The sequence below is a fragment of the Coenobita brevimanus genome, chromosome 111, assembly GCF_032717465.1.
Source record: "Coenobita brevimanus isolate Jiangsu-jjx chromosome 111, ASM3271746v2, whole genome shotgun sequence".
NCBI classification, from domain to species: Eukaryota; Metazoa; Arthropoda; class Malacostraca; order Decapoda; family Coenobitidae; genus Coenobita; species Coenobita brevimanus.
Genome location: NC_137064.1, coordinates 12,647,492 through 12,659,709, shown reverse-complemented (window position 1 = coordinate 12,659,709; position 12,218 = coordinate 12,647,492). Strand labels below are relative to the sequence as shown.

General features: G+C 41.9%; 1 pseudogene; it reads right to left on the bottom strand.

Moving 5' to 3' along the window:
• Nucleotides 1-11,688: 11,688 nt before the first annotated feature.
• LOC145417970 (5S ribosomal RNA) lies at nucleotides 11,689-11,807 on the bottom strand (annotated as a pseudogene).
• Between the last annotated feature and the right edge of the window lie 411 nt (nucleotides 11,808-12,218).

The following is a 12,218-nucleotide window of genomic DNA, read 5'->3' as shown; positions in this document are numbered from 1 at the left end:
CCTTGCATTTCCTCAGTGGTGGTACGTCGTGGGAAAAACTGGCTAGTTGTTTTCTGCAGCTTTCTTCTTGCCGTTCTTCTCATTTGGACAATCATTGCTGAAGTGTCCCACCTCATCCCATGTCCAAAACCTGTTTGTTGCGATCGTGAGTTCCCTTGCACTGTTCTGTTCTTGCTCCTTCTTGCATTTGTAACAACCCAACTTCTTGTGTCCTGGCTTCTTACAGAACCAGCAACCTCCTCTGATCCTTTCCTGTTCTCTCTTCCACTTGTTGCCGTCCAATTTCCTATTATCCTGGCACCTCACAATACCAGCAACTTCCTTTGATCTTCTGTTCCCTCTTCCACTTGTTGCAGTCCTCTTTCCTATGGCCTGGCTTTTCACAGTACCAGCAACCTCCTCAAAATTTTTCCGTTTCACGTAGCTTCCCCTTCCTTGCCTTGAATCCATCACTATGACCTGTCTGAAAAGTAGATGTACTGGACCTGACATAGGACTCAAATTCTAGAGCCCTGGCTAGTGCTTCTTGCATGTTTATGGGTTGTGTCTGCTTTACTTGCACTTTCAACTCTGCACTATGAAGAGCATCGATGAAATGGTCCCTTGGATGAATAGCCAACACGTTAGATGCTGCTCCAGGATATGTCTTGTGTGCCATACTCTCCAGGTCATGAGCAAGCTGCTGTAGGAATTCTCTTCGAGCCCAAACACGGCTCTGGAATCTTGCTCTGTAAACCTCAGTCTGGTGTATGGTCCCATTTCTGCTCTCCAGTTCTTCTACTAAGGATTGATAACTGTTCCTCTCCTCTACTGACATCTGGCTCAGAATTTTCACTGCAGCACCCTTGAGTCTTGTAGCAAGTGGTACTGCCCTCTGCCTATCATTTCAACCATTCTGATCTGAAAGCAACTCAAATTGCACATGATAAGGTTCCCGAGATACTTTGCCATCAAATTCCTGTGGTTTCTTTTTAACTGAACCCCCATTATAGTCATGCACTTCCCTGGGTTAGGGCCTAAAAACCAGGGCATCATAATTAAGACCAGAATTCAAAAGTCCTACATTTTGATTATTCGACTCTGTAATGCTACCTTTAGATGCTTGGGATCCGTCAAGATTCACCATACACTGTCCATTCTTTTCATATGCTCCTTGTAGACTTAGCATTACAATATTTCTCTACAACCTCAATTTTCTCACTAATTATATTCAACTGGTCGTCTTCATGCTGTCTACACTCCATCACAATAATTCTCTCACTAATTGTCTTCAACTGGTTGTTTACATTCTGTCTACATTTTGTCACAATTCTCTCATTAACTGTCTTCAACTGGTCATCTACATGCATCAGCTGGTCATCTAGATGCTGTCTGAACTCCATCACGTTATTGCATGAAGAGAGAAACCTGTACTGTACACAAGAAAAATCATCTGATAAATTGCCAATATGCTGGGAATCGAACCAGAGACTCTCAGGTGAGAGACAGGCAGCATACCACTACACCACGACCAAGTAAAAGTTAATTATGTTGTCACAATCCTCTAACCAACGTCCCTCCACCCCCACTGTGGGCATCAAGAGGATGAGTTAACCCCCTGGCACTCGGGCAAGTAGATGCCTTTAATCTATCCCAAGCACTTACAGCAAGTCAGAATAAAGAGAGAAACCTGTACTGTACACAGGAAAAATTATCTGATAAATTACCAATATGCTGGGAATCGAACTAGGGACTCTCAGGTGAGAGCCAGGCAGCATACCACTACACCACGACCAGATTAAAGTGACATTCCGTTGTCACAATCTTGTAACCAACATCCCTCCGCCCCCACCGTGGGCCTGGCTCTCACCTGAGAGTCCCTGGTTCGATTCCCAGCATATTGGTAATTTATCAGATGATTTTTCCTGTGTACAGTACAGGTTTCTCTCTTTATTCTGACTTGCCGTAAGTGCTTGGGATAGATTAAAAGCATCTACTTGCCCGAGTGCCAGGGGGTTAACTCATCCTCTTGATGCCCACAGTGGGGGCGGAGGGACGTTGGTTACAAGATTGTGACAACGTGGGCTAACTTTTACCTGGTCGTGGTGTAGTGATATGCGCCTGGCTTACATGTAATTTCCTTTGTTGCTCCTATAATGCCTCTTGAAGCTGTTCATATCATTCTTTCTGTTCTTCACTTTGTACCTCTAGCTGTTCTTTCTGTGCTTGGAATTGTTCTATGATTTCATTTTTGTGCTCTTTTTGTTTTTCACTTTGTGCCTGTAATTATCCAGTGAATTCTTTCTGTCTTTCATTTTGAGCTTGTAGTTGTACACTTTGTGCTTGTAATAGCTTCATGATTGCCGCCAGGGACACTTCCTCCTCTTGCCAAGCACGGGACGTTGTCTGCCTACCCCGTTGCTTCATGTAGAAGATTAGACTCACTGCTACATATTTCTAATGATCACACTCCTGACACCATTGTTATGTCCCCGTCCCACACTGCCTCAGGCTCCAACAGTAGTAGTTCAGTTTAGGAAGGACGTTGTCCAGCAAGTTGTTCTTCCAGTGGTCAGCCTTTCGGTGTGCATCTATGAGATCAGCCAAGGCATAAATAAACACTGGCTTCTTAAGGTCACTGTCATTATTTTGAAGATAATTACATTTAATGCTAGCCAACTAAACTTCACTGTTTTCACAAGTACCAGAGCTATACAATCTTCACGAACTGCACTGACACTGCACTGTCACTGGACTAAACTCAGACTGAGCTGAAAGTCATCTAGTCTCTTCCTCATCCTAATATAAATTTCCTATATTCTTGTATGATCTGCATTCTAGGAGAAGCAACAGTTATCAACTCAGAGATATCCAAAACATCCAGAGTTTTCTTATACTACTTAACACTCAAAATTATTTAGCACAGAATAAAAAATAAAATTACAGAAATTAACAAACATTCATATGAATTCAACATTATAGAGTAAAAAAAAGCACAAAAAGCAATGTACAACTTACAAAATACCTCCATCCACAAATCACAAGCTAACCGGGAATCCTGACGCGTGACGGTAAAATTCGAGAAATACTGAGAACCTTCCAGCAAATCCTGCTTCTCAGCAATAGTTATTTTCCCCTCAGGGAATGGTTCTTCAGGATATATTCCCACACTATCCAAGTCCCACATTTTGTGCACAGGTTCAATTTTCTCATCCAGTAAGTCATTAATTTGAGTAGGTTCTAATTCTGCATCTATTCTAGCTGCCATCAATGACTGTGTAGGGGTAACAAAGACTGAGTCTACTAATTTGGCTGTCCTCTGGCTTCCTTAGGAAAAAGCAATTGACCCATAATAAGGCTACCTCCTGGACTCCTAAACAACTGTACTTTATTGTTTTTGAAAGTCCTATGTAGGAATGCTCCACAGTGATCTGACCTTATGGGACCCACATTATCTAATTTCACTTTCTGTTTGGCCAACCTTACCCCTAAACTCTAGATGATCAGAGGTTTCCTTCAGTCCTTTATTAATATACTTATCCAGTACAGCTGCTGTTTTATGTCATTTATATCTGCCAAAATGTATTAAAGGTCTAACTAAACCAAAGGACTGTACTGCTTCCTTAGTAGTTATGAACCCTGTAATAGCTAGACTTACCTTGCCTATAAAGTAACGTTAATTTCTCTACAATACCAGCAGAAATGAAGATTTTCTGTGCACCTGTAACAACAAGAAGACATGCTGATACACTTCTATTTTCTATCATTATCTTCATACCTGCAAGTGGAACTGCAGCTGGCATTGTTACTGGAGCATTTGTTTTCGCAACATACTGACACTTATGGGTTTACGAACTGCATACTTGACCATCCTTGGACACAAAGCATTATGATCATTACCCCTTTTGGACTTGAAACAAAGATTTACTGTAATTTACTTTTACAGTCTGTGCATGTGTGTCCCGAATTCATACAAATTATACAACACCCCAATTCATTGGGCCCCACTATTCCAGAGACATAATCAGGATAATTATGACAAAATACAGTGGAATGTTGTTCACTACAGAGCATGCAACCTTTCGTATCCATCATGGACGTTTTTTACCACCTCATTATCATCCGCTTGTCCATCCTTTGTCCTAGGTAATTTCTCCTCAGATTTTAAGGAGCTAATGAAAGTGCCAACTTCCTCTTTATTTACATGCTTAATTGACTCTGATTTAGGTTTCACAGCCAGTTGATTAGTGGTTCTTTTCTTTAATCCGGCGGCATATGACCCTGGCAGTTGAGCCGCCAGATTTTTAATTATATTCAGGCAACCAAGCAATCAATTTTTTTTTTTTAATGCCATCTTCTGTTTACTTTCAGCAGGCTCCACTCTTCCTCTCAAATGTTTACAGAGTTGCAACAAGCCCTCCCCAATCTCCTCACAGGAGAAATGATCCTTTTGGTACCTACCATACAATGCATACTTGGTTCTAGGTAGCAACTTTACGGTTGCATTTCTAGAAAGCATCCAATCTGCTGCTTTTACATCTTTGTAAGTACCTAAAGCCTTTAAGTTACAACTCCCTGCAATCATAATGTTTTGCACGTAATCAGAATGATGTTTAGGTATGGGTAATTCAATTAGTGTCTTCAGTAACTGGTAGTGACGTGCTCCCTATCTTCATAATTCTGTCTAAAGAGAGTTAAAGTCACCTTCATAATTATTTTCTTCAACAGGTAAATCACTTATCAACTTGTAAGACGTGCCCTCGATCTGTCCTAACCGATAGGGGATTTTACTTACATTGAAGAGCTCTGTTTTGTCATGGACTAAGTATTTAAATTCATCCCAAAAGGATCTTCAACTTTGCTCCCCATCAAACTCCGGATGCGGACTTTTTGTTTGTGTGGCTTTATTCAGCTGGAGCCGATGAGGTGTATGCAGAGATGATTAAATGTAGTGGAGAGATCGGAATGAAGTGCTGGTTGGAGATAAGTAAGAAGACATGGATGAGTGAAACTGTGCCAGCAGAGTGGAAAAAAAACTGCAATTGTACCTCTGCCCAAAAATAAAGGTGAGCGAGGTGAATGCAAGAATTACCGTGGCTTAAGTTTATCGAGTGTGGTAGGGAACGTATAGGGAAGAATTATTATAGAGAAAATAAGAGAGATATCGGAAGTCCTAATGAGTGATGAACAGGGTGGCTTTAGGAGTGGCAGAGGATGCGTGGATCAAATATTTGCATTAAAACAGATAGTGGAGAAGGCTTGTAGGAAGGACTGTAAGGTGTTTATGGCATTCATGGATATCGAAAAAGCTTACGGCAAAGTAGACAGAGAAGGATATTGGAAGGTTCTGCGTGTGCACAATGAAGATTGTAAGCCACTAGGTGCCGTCAAGAATTTTTATGATGATAGTGAGGCATGGGTAAGGGTAAATGGGCATTTAAGTGAATGGTTGACGATTGGTGTGGGCTTGCAACAAGATTGTGTGATGTCCCCATGGTTGTTCAAAGTATATATGGATGGGGTGACTCGAGTCAGAACTCGAGTAATGAAGAGAGGGATGGCGTTGGTAAAGAATGACTATGGATGGAATATCATAAATCTGTTGTACGCTGATGACGGAGTACTACTTGCAAATACCGGACAAGAAATCTGTATACTAGTGCAGAGTTTTGCTGATGTCTGTGAGCATCAATGTCTTGAGAATAATAGTAGAAAAGAGTGTGATGGTTACTGAGAGAGAAGATGACTCCCAGCGTGATGTTACAGTGAATGGAGAGCGGCTAAAATCAGTGAGAGAGTTCGAATACCTGGGTACAGTGATAGAGAAGAGAGAAAAATGTGCCAAGGAAGTGGAAAGTAGAGTGACACAAGGAATGAAAGTAGCTTGTGCTACGAAGGCCTCAATAAGAAACAGAGACTTGAGTGTTGCAGCTGCACGAGGCTTACATGAAAGAGTGTTTGTGCCATGTTTAACATATGAATGTAAGACTATGGTGTGGCATAGAAATGAAAAGTCAAGAGTATGAGCAGTGGAGATGGGATTGGTGAGGAATGTACGTGGAGTACAGAGAGTGGGTAGGATACAAAATGTGATTCGTGAAAAATATGGAGTGAGGAAGTCTGTGGACATCAGAATCGAAGAGTGTACGGAGACTGTATGGCCATGTGGAGAGAATGGATAACAAAAAGTGGTGAAAAAGGTAGTGAAAAAGGTATATCTGAGTGAATCTGAAGGAGGGAGGAGGCGGGGTAGGCCAAGGAGAAGGTGTAGGGGTATGGTGGATGAGTGTGTGAAAAAGAGAGGTCTGGAAGTCGGTGAGGCTAGGGGACTGACATGAGATCGAACTAGCTGGATGAATGCTGTGAGAAGAAGTGCAGGATCAGGGATTTAGCACCCGTTTTTAACGTGACAGCGTCCGGATTGACTCTATTGGATACATTTATGTGAAGCTACAATATGTGGTGAATGTTACTGGCGTATCAGATAGAGCCAGGACTCCGGGGGCTTGAATAATGAGTGAATGGAAGCGTTGCCCATTAGACTAGGCAAACTTGGGCTGTCTGGACGTTGCTACTCCTCACCCTGCCCTAGGGTGGGACAGGAGGTCCTGATAATAATGATGATGATGAAGTAGCTTTATTTCGTAGTTCCACAAGTCGAGGTTCTGCGGCAGAATTAGCTTATTATCTTTCAGGCAACTTTAACGTTGTTATATATCCCTCTAGGTTACTTTCATATTTTATATTTTATATTCTAACGTCTTTATTATCTTCCTTCATAACAGGTGCTTCTAAATTAGTATAACTTTTTTCGTACTTAGTCCATCTGACCTTTAATATGTTCAAAATAATACTTAATTTCCCCTTTGGTAGTGGTATTTCCTCTATACTTCCTTACAATCATTTATAGCTCTTGTTACCCATCCTCCTTTACCACTCGTTAACTTCTTTAACAAGGAAATAGATATTATGGCTGATTACCTTATTTACACTTTAAATTCCTATATTTGCACTTAAAATTTTGATGATTGTAGGGAAGGTTTTATTTTAAACCTCTCCCCCTTGGTTGTTAAACTGCTTCGGTTATACCTTTTACCCCACAATCAGAACCCCCAAATGAGCAACAAATTTACCTGAACCCAGAAGCAGTTGATCACATAACATTTTGATGATTGTAAGGAAGGGTTTTTCTTTTAAACCTGTTCCCCGAATTGTTAAACCACTTGGGTTATATCTTTGTCCCCGCAATCATATGTCAAAATAAACGACTAAATTGCCAAGAGCTCAGAAAAAGCTGGGTCTTTAATATTTCAATGGACTACCCAAATCCTGTACAGGGTAGAAACTTTCCTTCTTTAGTTCTACCTGTATATAGTTTGTAAATTTCATCAGGACCGCCTCTCTGCCTTGGTGGTTCCAAAGGATACCTGGAAGGGATTAGCATAAAAATTAATAAAATCCCTTCCACTGCATATTTCCTGCAGCTTCGTATTTACGGCCCTGCTGACTAATATATATGTGCCGCAGCGAACTGATGCATCATATGGTAAATTTCTAGGCTCAAGGAGAGTCATGACTATAGACGATCTTTCAGTTGCCCCCACAAGGGCAAAAATTTACTCCACGATTTCATAACTTCCACATCCTCATAAATATCATTTCCTCACAGAAAAAGGTGGTGTTCCCAATCCACTACATAATTTAGCCATTCATGATTTGAAAAGGAACTAGTTTTTCCGTTTGGATCCCGGAAGATATGTATTCCCGTATCTGGCACCTCTATCTCGTGCGGAGTCAAGCTATGCCCAACAAAACTAACCTTGAACTCAAAGCTTTAGCATACATTTGCCAATCCTCAATCGGGGCATTAAAATGTCAAAAAATAAAAACTCATTATGAAGTTATTCTTCTATTAACACCAAGTTAAACGAAGTAATAGGAGTCTCTTTAGATGAGTAGCTATAACTAACCCTAACTCACCTATTCTTTCTCCTTATATCCTAGCTAGCTCCCCTTAATTTGGCCAAATTCCTAAGGATACTTAGCTAGCTAGTGTGAGCATGACAGATGACGACGGGCTAGAGGTCTTGGTTAGGTTTGCGGGGATCTATCCAAGCGTCCTGTTGCAACTTATATGCAATGTGCAGCTTGAACGAACTTAAGGAACTGAGTGAGTGATGGTATAGCTCCCTCCCTCATAGGGTTCAGAGATGCTAAACATTGTTTGTTTACAGTTACTTAAATACAATGAATTATTTATCTATCTATAGCTATCTATTGCCAGATGCCGTAGTCCCTTGTAAGGGGTGGCCACAAACAAATCGCCTCCACATCACCCTGTACCCCGCCATTTCACTGCACGGCTCCCAATTCACACACCCCTCTCTAATATACCTCTCCATTCCATCCCTTCATCTTATCCTTGGCCTTCCCCTCCCTCTCTCCCCCTCCACCTCACTCACATACACTCTCCTCGTCAGTCTCTCACTTTCCATCCTCTCCACACGGCCAAACCACCTCAGTGTGTTTCTCCTAACGTTTCCTATCACATCCACATCCACACCACAATGCTCCTTCACAACCTCATTTGTCAGTCTGTCTCTCCATGTGACTCCACAGGCTCTTCTCAAATAACTCATTTCCACTGCCATCACTCTTGACTTGTGTCCCTCCAACAACGTCCAAGCTTCACTTCCATACGTTAGAGTTGATATCACAATACTGTCATGTAATAACTTTTTCACTTCCATGCTTACTTCCCTGTTTCTTACCACTGCCTTCAAGGAACCAGCAACCTTTCTACTTTGTCGTACACTTTCAAGCACTTCACCCTCCAAACTTCCATCTTTACTCATCACACTACCCAAGTACTTAAACGTATTCACATTTTCCATTTCCTCATCGTCCAACCTCACTGTATATTCACTGACTTCACCTCACTCGAAGACCATACCTTTACTCTTTCCTACATTCACCTTTAAATTCCGTTTCTTACACACTCTCCCAGACTCATCCACCAAGCCTTGCAGCTCCCCTTCGTCTTCACTTAACAACACAGTATCATCAGCAAACAACAATACAGGGAGTTTCCAAATACTGCCCTCTCTCATTAGGGCCACTCCAACATCCACTGCCCTACCTTGTATCTCTTTCATAACCCCATCCATATACAGACTGAACAACCATGGAGACATGACACATCCCTGTTTCAACCCAACCTTCAAATAGAAAAACCCACTCAGTTCACTATCCACATATACTGCAGCCTTAGCACCATCATACATACTCTTCACAGCATTCAGCAACTTCCCATCTACTCCATATATTCTTAATACTTTCCACAATCCTTGTCTATCCACCCTGTCATATGCTTTCTGCAAATCCATGGAGGCCGCATACAACTTCTCTCCCTTCTCTAGATACTTTTCCACTAAAGATCTAAGAATTAATATCTGGACCACAGAACCATTTCCCTTCCTAAAGCCTCCCTGTTCTTCTCCAACTAATTCCTCTGTTATTTCCATAACTCTGTCAATAAGTATCCTACCGTATACTTTGGCTATTACACTAAGAAGACAAATGCCCCTATGATTACCACACACTTCTTTTTCCTCTTTTCCTTTGTACTAGGGAATAATTATACCTGATTTCCTATCATCCGGGACTTTACCTTCCTCCCAGGCCAATCTACACATCTTCCACATTCATTCTACTACTATCTCTCCCTCATGCTTCAGCATTGCACCACACACTCCATCAATTCCTGGGGCTTTCCCCATTTTGACTTTCTTCATTGCTTCCACAACTTCCATCCTACTGATTTCTTCCTGTCTTCTCACCTCCCTCCTTCTCCCAGCCATTCCCCAGCCACTTATACTCGCATTACTTTCATTCTCTATATTCAGCGATTCATTGGAGTGTTCACTCCATTTGCTCACTTTTTCTCGCTTCTCAACTAGTAAGCTACCATTTTTATTTTTCACTCCCCAACTAACATCATTGCCACCCTGTCTGACTCTTCACCTCTTTCCAGAACATTTTCTTACATTCCATCCACTTGCCACTTAAATTCCTTCCAAATTCCTCATCCACTCTCTTCTTACTCTCTCTTACTAATCTTTTCACCTCTCTCTTCCTTTGTACATATAACTCTCTCTTCTGTCTCTCAACTTCTTCCACGCCCCTATTTCTCATCCATTCATTATATGCTTTCTTCTTTTGTGTCACAGCCTGTCTCACCTCTTCATCCCACCATGCTGTTCCTTCCACCCCCTTTCGACTTCTCTTCACCCCACACACCACCTCACATGCTGCACATATTTCCTCTGTGAATATCTTGCACACACCTTCCACATCCCCCATCTGCTCCAATTCATATTTACTCAATCGTTCCTCCACTTCTCTCTTATATTCTGCCTTTTTCTCATCCTCTTGCAACCTTCCCACTTTCCTTACATCTACTCTTTCCTCCCGTCTTTCCCTTCTTCTGTATCTCCATATTACTTGGACCTTGATTCTGACCACCACCAAGTGGTGGTCAGAAACAGAAACTCCAGTCCCCCAACCTCTATATGCACTGGAATGCATCCATTACACATCTTCGCATTCTTTCATCCACACACACATAATCAATCATTGCCTTCCTTTCATTCAGTTCTCCATCCACTCTTCTCATCACTCGCCATGTATACATGTGGATCATTTTGTGCCTGAAGACGGTATTGGCTATCACCAATCACATCCTGGCACAAATGTCCGCTAAAGCACTGCCATTCTCATCTATCTCTCCAGGCACATCCCACTCACCAACTACTTCATCCACCGTCACATTCCCTACTTTAACGTTCATATCACCAATCAAAAACACTCTTTCATTCCTTTCAAACTTTTCCAAGCATACTTCCACATTTGTCCAGAACTCTTCTGTAATTCTGCTTGCACGATCTTGCATTGGTGCATACACGCACACAATCACCCACATTTATAGTCCAACTTTCAGTTTTACCCACACAATCCTTGAACCAACTGATCCATATTCTCTTATATTCTCCGTCCATCTGTTACTTACAACAATACACACTCCTTCTTTTGCCCTTTTTTTCTCACCTAGTCCTGCACATATACCCCATACATACTCCCATTCTCTCACACTCTCACCTCACCATTTAGTTTCAGTTATTCCACATACATCCACTTTCGCACCTTCAAGCACCTGGACAATCTCTCTCTTTTTCACCTCATCATTTGCACCCCTTACATTCCAGGTCACCATCCATATCATGTCCTCTGTACGGTCCTTAGTTGTCGTCTTTTGGTCAGTCCTGGTCTGAGGCTTCTTGTTCGTATTATTAGTTGGTTGTTTTCCGGGGAGGGGCACTAACCCTCCGCCAACCCACTTGCTGTCACGTAGGGAAAATGTGTCGGTTGGTTATAACGTTACGATCCAACGTTGTAAATGATTTCTTGGTTTACAGGAAATCAATTGGCTTCCCACTCGGTGCAGAGCTACCCTAAACACCAGGTACCACTACACTAAGTGAGTGGAAGATGGGCGCCCCACCTACCACAATGAATTCATTTCATTTTTTCATTCATTGCCAGATGCCATGTATCCCAAACAGGGTGGCCAAGGGCTTAGAGTTAATTGTTTTTTACAGGGAGGGGCACTAATCCTCCACCAACCCCACTTGACACGTAGGGAGAACGTTATGCCAACAGCATCTGGTGTTCCCAGGCGGTCACCCATCCAAGTACTAACCAGACTCAACATTGCTTAACTTCGCTGATCGGACGAGAAGTGGTGTTCTCAACGTGGTATGACAATGAATTCAATAGCATTAATTACAAGGAAGGCCCAATTTAACAAATCAATCTTATTTTCCAATAAGATCAAATATTCATATTATGTACACCCACTAAAATAATTATTTGCACATCATGCTCTGATACCCTTTGCAACTCTCACCAGCACATACTTGGTTACAGTTGGTACACCTTTCTCCCCCTTCCTCTATATTATATCCGCCCCCCCATCTCTCTCTCTCTCTCTCTCTCTCCAGATATAGCATAACTCACATAGCTTCATGTCTTGTTTAATGAGTAAATCATGGCCATGGACATAATGCTCAAAGGAAAGTCTCAAAGCCTTAGCCACTATGTGATATAGAGATCAAAGTTCCCTGTCATTTTACTTGGCACCCTTCGTATCCAAGGTTACCAGCTTAGTAATTTCTGACACT